This window comes from Triturus cristatus, chromosome 5_1 (genome assembly GCF_964204655.1).
Source record: "Triturus cristatus chromosome 5_1, aTriCri1.1, whole genome shotgun sequence".
Lineage (NCBI taxonomy): Eukaryota > Metazoa > Chordata > Amphibia > Caudata > Salamandridae > Triturus > Triturus cristatus.
Window position 1 is genome coordinate 913,397,127 of NC_140587.1, and position 12,099 is coordinate 913,409,225.

A 12,099-nucleotide genomic window follows, 5' to 3' on the forward strand; every position below is an offset into this window, starting at 1 on the left:
GTTAGCATGAGGTTTCAAGAATAAGTATTACATTACAAATGGACACAAAGAAACGTTAGAAGACATTTAAAAGCAGCAAAGATGTATATGTAACAGAGGTCCAAAGGCATTAATTCCAGAGTCTGGGCGCTAAGACCCGAAAGGACCTCCCACCCGCCCTCGTTTGTTTGACCAGTGGACTATTCAGCAATAGAGCTGAACTGCAAATGTTATAAAATAATGGGGTAACATAGCGATCTCGCAGGGACCACTACCTGCCCTTTAAAAATAAAACGAAAAATTTTCATTAAAAAAAAAAAAAAAAAAAAATGCATCCGGGTTGCATTAAAAAGAAAAAAAAATGCTTTATTTAAAAGCAGTCCCAGACAAGGTGGTCTGCTGAGCCCAGCAGGCCACCATACCTGGGAGGGCCTGCCAATCTCAATGGGGTCGCAAATTGCAAGTGGCTCATTAATATTCATGAGCCTCGCAATTTGCGACCCTATTGGGAATCTCAAACAGTGTCTTTGACACTTTTGTACATCCCATTTTGCATCTCACAAATTGCAAGTCGCAATTGCGACGCAGTTTGCGAGTTGCAAAATTGTTGGTCGTACATCTGGCCCTGAGTGTCATCTGCATAGAATGGGTGTGGAACCCAAATGACCTAATTAGGCCACAAAGGGGGTGAATGTTTAAATTAAAAAGAATGGAACATTGGACAGAGCCGGATCTCAGCAGAGCTGAAAAGAGTCAATGATACAGATTGAAACTTGTTGTACAAAAATGAGTCAAACCAATCAAGGGCTGGCAGCGTACACACACAGATTTTAATCAGGTCAACAGAATACTAATCCCCAAGTGGCAGAGTGGATACTGAAAATCTTGAGCAATACCTCTGCACTCCGGTAGGTGGTGTCGTTAGGCCCGACACCAGAAGTGACGGTGCGGTGCCCATATAAGTGAACCCCCTCCTTTCCGGCGTGCTCACATCAGTTTCTTTCACCACCAGCAGTACAGATCTAGAGAACTACTTAAATCATGTTTTTAACCATCTTTTTAGGTCTCGCCTGACCCAGCAAATGCGCTGTTCTGGCGAGACTTTTTGTGAGGGCTCAAAGTGCTACCACTGTAGCCTAGAGCTACAGTGCATGTGCGCGGGCGCGCGCGCCTCACTTAAGCGGCCGCATGCGCCTCACTTTCACGGCCGCTTTGATGTTTGATCGCGATTGCGATCACTTTCACGGCCGCTTTGATGTTCTCCGTGAGCCAGTTTTTTTTCCTACTGTTTATTATTTCTATGTAGTAATGGTGGCACCTGTGCACCGCCTTTACTACAGAGCAGTGATAAACAGAAACAAGCATTGGCATAGCCAATAGGTCTCGCTTTAGGGACCTTATAAGTATTTAGTTATGCAACTGTTGCATGGCTAAACACTTATAAGGTCCCAAAAGCGAGACCTATTGGCTATGCCAATGCTTGTTTCATCTTCTTGTCAACTGTTTTTGAGCTTTATGCTTCCAGTGTGCTAGGTACAAGTCTCCTGCAAAATCTTCAGAGTTTAAGCTGTGCGTGGATTGTTACAGGCAGATGTCGGTGTGCGATGCCCACTTGGCCTTTCTCTTGTGCCTGGGGTCAGTGAATGACCCCAAGGCCTGCAGCTAGTGCAAGTTGATGCACTCAAAGGCGATTCGCAAGCTGGAGATGAAGCTCCTGACTGCATGGCAAAAGAATCCTCTCCATTCCTACTCGCGTGGCTCTCTACTTCTGAATAAAGCCCACGGGGTGGTGTCTCAACCGTATCTTATATTTTTGCTCTGAAGTTGCATCTTATCGTGAGCTCATGGAGCTGGCATATGCGGTCTCTGTAGTGAGACTTGAAGTCCCAAAGGGTGCAGCATCAGGGGAATCTCTAGAACCCAATCCAGGTATGGGACAGCACAGTGAAAGACTTGCTGTGGTGGCTGATGAAGCTAGAATGGGTCGGCGGCAAGTGGTGACAGATCTTGGGTTGGGTGAGCCACTTGCTATTCTCCGACAGAATCTCCACTCCACATCAGTTTGTTTGAGTTGAGGGTGATTCGCTTGGCATAGGTCTTCATTTAGACCATCAAGGGAAGGCTGCTTCAGGTGTTGATGGATAGCACCACCGCCATATGATATTGCAACAAAGAAGGTGGGTTGGGGTGGGGTCATGGATCCTGTGCAATGAGGCTCTGGACTTGGCTGTAACGACATGATATTTTCATGGTCATACAGCCCCTGGGGGGCTTCATGAACTCTTGGGTGGACAAACTCAGTCATCTATGCTTTGCCAATCACGAATGGTGTCTACATTTGGAGGTTGTGTAAAGTTTCTTCTGAGATTGGGGAGAGCCTTTGCTTAATCTGTTCAATTCCGCCAGTGTATTGTCAGCACTTATGCGCAATTGAATTTCCAAAGCTGCTCTCGTAAGGAGAGACGTTCCACCTCAAGTGGAGCTTTGGTCACCTGTATGCCTTTCTGCCAATACCATTCCTATCTAGAGTTCTCAAGAAAATCTTGACTGACTAGACCCAAGTCATACTAGTGGCTCCGGAATGGGCACAGATAGTGTGGTATCTGAACTCCTGATTATGAGCATCTGTCCGCCAGTCAACAGTGCAGGGTTCTGGACCCAAACCTGAACACACTCCACCTTGATGCCTGGAGATTGAGTGGCGACAGTTGAGGGTTTTCGATCTCTCTCCCTAAGTTTTTGATGTTATCATAGCAGCCAGGCATCCAACCATTAAAACGCTCTGCATCCGCTGTTGGGTTACATTTGTGCCCTAGTGTTTCTCACTCCATACGGACACCCTCTCTGCACCCTTGTCAGGTTTTGCTGTTTGTTAAATCTTTAGCCCAGCAGGGCCTTGGCCCTGGGCACTGTTAAGGGTTACTTGTCGTCTATTTTGTCTTTTCTATAGCTGCCGGATTAGCCCTACCTGTTTCAGTCAAAGGTTAACAACATTTGTTCCTACCTACTCCCTTTGTAATGCCCTAATGGGATGTTAACTTGGTCCTCACTTACCTTATGTGCTTATGTGTTATCCCTTTGTTCCCTTGCACAGCTGCTCTTCACGACTTTTGACAGTTAAAGCGTTTTTTCCGGTTCTCATTACATCGGCAACGAGGTTCAGTGAGCTTCAGGCTCTGTCGGTTCACCCTCCGTACACCAACTTCTTCCTTGATGAACTGGTCCTTCGGACACGTGCCTCTTTCCTCCCGAAGGTTGTCCCCCTTTTCTTCCTGCCTTCTACACTCTTACTCTCCTTCCAAGGAGGAGGAAAGAGTCCATCGTTTTTGACCCTGAAAGAGCTCTCCCCTTCTATGTTGATTGCACCAAGGACCATCGGGTGGATGAACAATTCTTCATTGGGTTCACTGGAGCGATGAAGGGAAAGGCTGTGTAGAAACAGACCATCACCTGATTGATAGTATTCTGCATAAAAATCTGCTATGCATTGGTTAAGAAGCAACCATCTGAGGGCTTTCGGGCTCACTCCATCAGGGGCAAGGCCGCCACTATCGCGTTAGCACGTGGAATATATAACCTGGATATCTGCCAAGCTGCCATGTGGACGTCTCTTCACATGCTCATGAAGCACAACTGCTTGGACAATCCTTTCCATCTTGATGGGCAGTCTCCCGTTTGCTCCTCTGGGACTTTTTGATCTAAGCCAGTCTCTGACCCACATCCAGGGAGGTATTGCTTGGGTATTGTTTCTAAGGTGAGGAATCTGCAGTTAGAAGTCTCTATGTAAACAAGTTATTTGTCCTTTAGTAGGATTTTGTTTTGGTAGATAGCTAAATGTAGATTCTTCACTGACCCTCCTTTCCTCCCTGCTCTGAAAACCGGGCTCTTATTTCAAATCATCCCATTATACTCTGCACGCTGGTCAAAACGGACACACTGGCTTGTAGGTGGGTCCACGGTTTTGGCACAGAAATTGCCACAGAAGAAAATAATCTGTGTGCCCTGGGTAGCGCTTATACGGGCACCGCAAAGTCCCTTCCGGCACGTAGCTGAATGAAGCCACCTACCGGCGTGCAGGGGTACTGTTCAAGATTTTCCTGGAAACAGTTTGATGCCTGGGGAATATTGTTATGTGCCGAATCTGTGGTTAGATAGCCTCTATCAGAAAAGGCGTTACCAAAAATAAGTATTTGTTATTTAAAGCCACCCAGTGATCAAGAAGTAGAATTACTCCACTGAGCCCCTCATCCTGCTAGATCCTGCATTAATCCAGGACAACTGCCAACAGTGTTTCTGTGCTGTGTAGGTAAAAATCCGGCTTGCCCCACTTGCAGAAATTCCCCCTCATCTAAATAGTTGGCCAGCCAAGTATGTTGTCATAATTTTGACTCGCACTGTAATATTGCAGGTAAGGTTCACTGTCGTAAGTGCATGCTATTATTATCAGTATGCATCTTGCAATCAAAGGGTCAAATGCCTACAAGGCCACCTCTGCATTTCATCCTTCAGGGGCTTATAAAATGAGTGCCAATGTGTTCTTGCACCAAGAGGCAGTTCTGCACAAAGTTTGAAGCCTGTTCCTTAAAAATTATTCCACTTTCGAATCAAATTCGTTTTTGGTATCACACTCCTCTGTGTAGTATAAATATAACTTTTGCGATGATTCGCCACTCCTGAGCATGTTTTTTCTCTACCCCGTCGTCTATTTAGCTACACCCGAATGTATTTTTTCATTGATCAAAGGAGGTCTTGAATCAACAGCTGTTCCGCGAAAGAAGCTGAATCAAATCACCCCCATCGACCGCTTGTTACATGAAGGGGACAAGCTCTCAACACAGTTGTTGAGGCATGCCATAATAAGTTGGAGGCATTACCTTAATTATTATTTTTTTAACCTCACTGGGCTTGTTTTTCTGAGGTGAACCCCATTCTCCCTCCAGCTCTATAAACAAGCATTGGCATAGCCAATAGGTCTCGCCTTTGGGACCTTATAAGTGTTTAGCCATGCAAAAGTTGCATAACTAAATACTTATAAGGTCCCAAAAGCGAGACCTATTGGCTATGCAAAGCGGCCGTGCGGCCTCGAAAGTAAAAGTGATCGGGATCACGATCAAACATCAAAGCGGCCGTGCGGCCGCTAAAGTGAAAGTAATTTCGGTAAAGCGCGGCGCGCGCGCCCGCGCACATGCACTGTAGCTCTAGGCTGGCCTGGTAGCACTTTTTGGAGCCCTCTCAATAAGTCTCGCCAGACCAGCGCATGCGCTGGGTCAGGCGAGACCTAAACATGAGTTATAGGCTTTGGTGTTAGGTTTTCTTAATATGTGAGCAGTAGTGGATCGAACCCATTTTTTAACTGTAACGTTTAGGAGGCCAAGTGTTTATCTCCTTCGTAGAATATGGTCTCCTAACTGTCTGTGCGCGCGCAGAGGAAATATAGCAGGGACTCAGAACTTGAGTTTATGAACCATTCATAAGTAATTCTTCTGGGGAGACCCTGTCACCATGATTTAGTGTGAGTAGAGACCAATTTGGTTTTCCATTAGTGTATCATCCTAATAGCAAAAAAAAATTCATACCCTTTTATTTATTTAGAGATCTAGTTTACTATTACCAAAGACTATATCTTAAACAGCCCACCCTCCTATTCACTGATACAAAGTAACTCGGGCACCAAGACTCAGGCCATTGAGAAATCCCAGAAAAGTGTGGCGTGGACACGGAGTTTCTTAAAGGGATATACGACCTTACGAATAGAATAAATGTGCCATGTGAACGCTGATAACATAACACAACAATAGCTAAAAGGAGGCAGAACATCCAAATTCCCTCGTCAGAGAACTACCCTGAGTTTCCACTCCTTTTCTTTTTCCACCAGAGCTCAGCTTTTTTTTAGGAGTAATTGTTATTTTCTGTAATTGCCCTGTGAAGATTAAGTCGTTGTACATGTAATGTAAGGGAATACTTCTATAGCGCGGCTGCCACCCAACGGGTATCCTGGCGCTGAGATTACCAAAAAACACTGTATGTAACTGGGCTTAAAGAATAGGACTGGAATTAATCTCTGGGAAAAAGTTTTGTTTTCAATTCCTTCCTAAAGCGGGAGTGTATCCATTTGTCTGAGCTCTATTGGCAGAGTGTTCCAGAGTCGGGAGGCTGCAAAACTAAATGATCTGTTTCTCATCTTCTGAGGCTCTTTGTGCTTCCTCACTTATGTTATACTCGGGTCTGGGTCTAGTGGCTCAGTTTACTTTTGCACCAGCTCCAGGAATCTGTTTGATCTCCTGGTCACAGGTTCGAATCCTGGCTGCCCCACTCGGCCATTCTTCCTTCTGATGGATAAAATGAGCACTCTTGAGTAATTGTTGTTCAGTGCTGTGATGCCCTGCGGGATCAACATGCACTTGACACAGATAGAAAAATTGTCGTCCTCGGCATCCTAAATACCTAATGTTAAAACAAGCAACCGAGGTCATGGAAGATGGATGGTGTTTTTCTGAGCTGTCTTGCTTGGATTTACAAGACGTCATGAAATAGTTGCCCTGTAGCTTTATCGACGTCAGTGGGTTCATTGTTGTGCTCCTTATAAAGATTTCAGTTCTCAAACCATTGCATAGTGTTCTCTCTTGACATTTTGCTGCGACGGTTGCTGAAGAGAGTAAGTGGCTTCTTATAATTGAGGTGCACAGCTGCAAAATAGAAACCTAATTGCTAGATCTCTTTAGTATTCTGTCCAGAATTAACTTAATAAATACATATCATCATCTTTCGGGAGAACGGGCTGCTCTTCGGAGTGTTTTTGCCTTTGTTGAGAAGCAAACTTTTTAGAAAAGAATTCTGAGCGTAGGAGATTAGCTTTTCCATATTTTTGGACCTTTGATCGCCAACTCTACAGGTTTTTTTCCCTGAAATTATAGCTCACTATCGAATTTAGTTTGAGACTTACCGCGTCAATGCATTTACCGCTTATCTTTCGAAAGTATCGAACTGGAAGTGAAAGACTTGTGGACCATGTGGTAGTGGAAAGAGGTGTTGTCTTTCTGTATTAGACAAACAAAAGCCTTGACCATATTAATTCAACCGTTCAGCCTTCCCAGCAATGTAAAATAAGATCGAATTGTTGCAGGGAAATGACCTCTAGTTCTAAACCCTTTAATGTAAACTATGTAGGAAACTCAGGATTGTATGGTCATGTATGATGTTCTCTCCAAGTGCCTTTTCAGGTTCCTAGAACTTTACGTAGTTTCTGATTTTTGCATTTTTTTAATTTTTCTGAGGGCCTCTATTTTCTTGGACAGTGTTCCAATAGGGAGAACGGTTGGGTCTGTTTGGAGTCTGCAAAACCCTTTAGTTTTACTTCACCGGTTTCTTTTGGATAGAGAACAAACTATTTTGTTCCATTGAAAATTCAGAAGTTGGCGCATAACATTTTATTTTTGCTGAATATGTTTTCATGGAGTAACAAGAACATTTCCCTACAATTATTTATAATTATGCAGCTCCTGCTGACATGTTTTATTGTATTTCTGACTAAATCCCCATGCAATTAGTGGTGTGAGTGGCCTAGTAAATATGTTTACTGAAGATGCAAGTCGTTCTTCAGACAGGTAGAGCAGTGAAAAGTTGTGTTTATGGCCTGTGTTTGACAAGCATGTGTAAAATGATGACCTGGGTTCAGTCAGAGAAAACGAGGTTTAACACTGTAAAAAAGCTTTACTGTGTGTTATTCCATGTGTGTTAAACCAATCTGAGATAGCAAACCATTACCTCTGAGTACAACCGAACGCATATCTGGAGTGGACTTCATTGATAGCATTACAGTGCTTCCAAGCGTTTGTTTAGCATGCGGTGCTATGCAAGCTTGTGCATCTTTCACTCAACCCTTACTTCAGTTTATGTGAAAACAACTTCACTGTTAAGCAGCATATTTAATATAATTAGAATTAGGTGCGATGACTTCAGTATTTAGCGACGTGGTCTTGGATCACGAGAAGCGGATGCTTTATTCTTACACTTTGCTGAGCATAAATGTCCCTCAATAATGTAATTGACATGTGCCCGTACAATTAATCTAAATCTAGTTTAAAAATCATACATGCACCAGTAGTCATTTACTATTACAATTAGTTTAGTGTTCATTGAAAGTAATGGTTGGATGACTAACTTGTGAAGTAAGTGTGCTTATGCATACATTTGAAAAACCTCTCCGCTCTCAACTGCACACCACACACCATAGACTCTATGAAGTCGCTGGGAATAGTGCTGGATAAGAACTTAAACAAGCAGGATCACATCAGCGCATCTACCAAAGGAGCAAATTTCCAACTGAGCATCCTAAGGAAACTAAAACTCTTCCTTCCCCAGGATGACGTAAAATCTGCTGTGCAAGTGTTAGTCATCTCACGGTTGGAATACTGTAGTGCTACCCTCTGCGTCCTACCTAGATACAGATTACCCCCCCTCTGGGCATCTCTGATTGTGGCGGCTAGACATCACTGGCTCCAAGAAAAACAGCCACATTTCTTCGGACCTGAAATCTCATATCTGGCTTCAGTTTGAGGCAAGGATTCAATTAAAACTTGCATGTATGGCACATAAAGCACTGCATTTCAACACTCCTCTTTACCTGTCAAAAAGGCTTGAACTGTCTGGAGGTGCCCGTTCTTCAAGAAGCTCCAGCACCCAGCTTCTCAAACTGAAGAAATTAAAAAAAAAAAAAAACATACATTATCAGGTATTGCCCTGAGAATCTGGAACTCCCTACCTGCGGAAACTAGATTGATTCCATCAACATTTTCCTTCAAAAAGGAAGTGAGAGCTTTACTGATGAGCATGCTGCTGAGTGAGAAGCTTTTGTCTTTTTGTCTCCTAGCATGTACTGCTGCTTACTTTGTTACTTGGTAATTGTACGGTCCCAATACCTACCTCTATTATGTTATTACGTACTTGTTATTTCTGTATATTGTTGCTTTTCTCCCACAATTGTCTACCTATGTGTTCCGCAACCCGTCTGTAAAGCACTCTGATAACTTCTTGGTGCATGTTTGCACTACATAAAACTTTTAAAATAAATACTGTGAACATGATCTTTATAGGTGTGAGCTGGAGACTGCTTTGGTTGTCTTATCAGCATCAAGTAATAGATAGAAATTGCACCTGTATGTATAGAACCAGACTTAGACAGCTGTCTTCATACATTGGTCTGTTATTGTATGACTCTCATTTTGCTTCCACCTACCCCCACCAAATAGCATGGGAAAGTGGGTCAGCCAATGTCCACTGTTGTCTTTCTTGCGTTGTTAGTGATGACCCCTGCCTGACCGCTTGCTTGTGCAATTCTGCCTCAAAGGAAGTTTAATCAGTGTCTTAGCTAGTGGGTCATTATTTTCTGTTAAACTAGGTCATCAGGTCAGAATAATTCTAAACTGATTGTAGGTTCCCTTGCATCAGTGAAAATTGTTTTGCTGTGGTATGCATTAAAACTAGAAACCGTTTCTCTACTGTTATAAGTATATCGGGCTCCTGGAGAGCACAAATACTGCTGCATGGAAATCTATACACAATGGCTAATTTATTTTTAAATTTATTTTTTTCATTGTAAGCACATGGCAGCCACATGTTGGCATCAGCAGGTTCTCCTTTGATTTCTTTTAATCTTGTGGCATGTGCTTACATTAAAAAATACCATTGCACCGGCTTGTCAAGGACGGACGTTTTGGCTTTGCCTTTGCTTGTTGCAATTTGCTCTGGCTTTACATGGCAACAATGATTTGAGAAGATGCAGTTTGCAATATATTGTATGCTTTTCCAAAATGCTTCATATCGCCCTCAATAAAAGTACATTTGATCCAAGTTCACATTTTTGTGTTTCAATCTAGATTTTACAAAGAGCATAAAAATAACAGCAAATGATCTGGTTTGTTACATTTCAACCATCCTCCTTTTTTGTACGTCTAATGTATATCGAAGTACTAAAGATAAATCCAAAACACAGCTGTAAAAGAAATGCTTTAAAATTTCTCTTAGAGCACTTTCGAATGTTGGGGCAGTGGAGAAGCTTAAAGCATGTTTCTTAAAAAATAAAAAAAAGCGAAAAAACAGGTTGAAAGCAAAAAAAAAAAAAAGACTCTTTATGGGACCGACTCAAACATTAGCTATATTTTTACTCCAGCAAGATTATTCTTAAACTTGGCAGGAACCTCTACACAAATGAACAAGTATGTCCTTATTCTAAGCAGTGCTGTCAACTTCTTTGGCTAGGCGACTGAGTCTAACACTTTAACACCCGCCATTACTTTTCTCAAATCTTGCCGTGCCCTGTATGTTTTCTCTTTTTTAGGGAATAACAATAGGGCCCCCACTTTAAACATTATTTCTTCATCGTATTGGCAAGCTCCAGCATACCTTTTGGGCCTTCTCTTGTGAAGATCCTGCAACAGTCCTTCCATCCTGAGGGGTTTACTTTTTAAAACACACAAAAGGGGATGGGTGGCTGCTGGCAATAAGTCTAACCACTACCATATGACTGCTGCTATTGACAGAGCACACCCTGTCCCTCCTTAAAATGGTAGATTCAGTCTCTGAAAGACACGCTTCTTGGAACAATGCAGTATTAGTGTTCTTCATGTGGAGATAATGTAAGATCTTTTTTAGTATGATATGTGAGAGACTATTTGGATTAAAGGATGCAATCTTCGGAGGTCTTGTTGTAGGGGCAGGTGTGACAATTATGCAGGTCCAGAGGGCAATAACCAAACTTCTAAAAAGGCATGTATGCCACTAAGGGTATGGTGCGTGTGCAAAGACTATTCAGTCACAGTGATTAAAGCAAAATATCACATCTCAGGTCCCCTATCTCTCTGGGCTGAATGGCAGTATGAAAAGTAAAGGTGAATTACGCACTGTATATCCGGCCAGTCGAACTTCAAACACTGTGACCCAGGTCATTCAGTGGTAGGAAGAGGAAAAGAAACAATAGGTATACGAGCAAAGGGAAAAGGAGGGAGAGAAGAAAGGGGAAGGGAACAAGGGAGAAGGGAAACTACATATAAAGGGAGAAAGATCCGTGTGGTTACAAGTCCCAGTCAGAACTGTAATCTTGGGGCTAATCCCTTGTGCTACCTAGTGGTGCCCAGGCATGTTTCCTAGCATGAAACATTGGATCAGAAGATCACAGTTCACTGCGCAGTAGTGGTGACAGAATATCGGATTCTGAAAATATGAACAGAGATAGAAATGAGTGTGAGACCACACTTTAATTCCTGAACAGTACGGTTTAATAGGCAGCCCTGTATTCCTGGCACCCTGAGTATGTAATCTAGACTAAGAAATGATAGTTATTCTCTCGGAGATAGCTATTGTCTATGCTCTCTGGGCAGTGCACCATACAAAATAACAAACATTTAGTTCGATTAATGCAAATCTATTCCTGGAAAACAGTAGTAAAATAATAGCAATAAACAGTAGGTGCTCCAAAATGCAGGGCAGTGCACGTGAATAGTAACAGAAGTGATTGTTGGTGTGCTTGTGATATAAAACCAGCAAAGACTATAAGTGCACTGTTGACTGTTTGGTGAAATTATGAAAGCTTAACAAAACACCGCTAACAGAAGTTATGTTAATTCATTTCACATTTAATGGTAGTCAACAAGATAACTCATTGATGGTTCGGCCTGCCCATGTCAGCTTCATCAGGACTAACAAATGGGAGCAACCTACAATAAATGAAATCAATAGATCAGCCAATATCGACTGTCAGAGTATCCCAGAACGGAGAATATACTGTAATCAACTTACTCCCACACATCCATTCAGTATGCATAAGGGATTTCTCTATTGTGCTGGATCACCCAAAAAGGTTTTTTTTCTCAATGCTACTAGATCACCAATTTGTCGATGGTGATAGAATATATTGGACCTGCAGCTACATCTCTTAATAGTCATTTGCTTCCAATCCTCAAATAGAGCCAACCATAAGATGTAGATTTATTGATGTAAGAAAAAGTCCAGAAATTGAACATCTATTTAGATCAGGGGAGTTGTATAAAAGGCTAATTAGCAGAGAAAGACACCACTGGGCTCTGCCCTTCATCATTCTCCTTGCCGTCTTCCCGCACAATGCCT

General features: G+C 42.6%; 1 protein-coding gene across 1 annotated transcript in view; it reads left to right on the forward strand.

Moving 5' to 3' along the window:
- CTDP1 (CTD phosphatase subunit 1) overlaps positions 1 to 12,099 on the forward strand; it is a 646,418-nt gene that overhangs the window by 550,229 nt on the left and 84,090 nt on the right. The window lies entirely within an intron of this gene.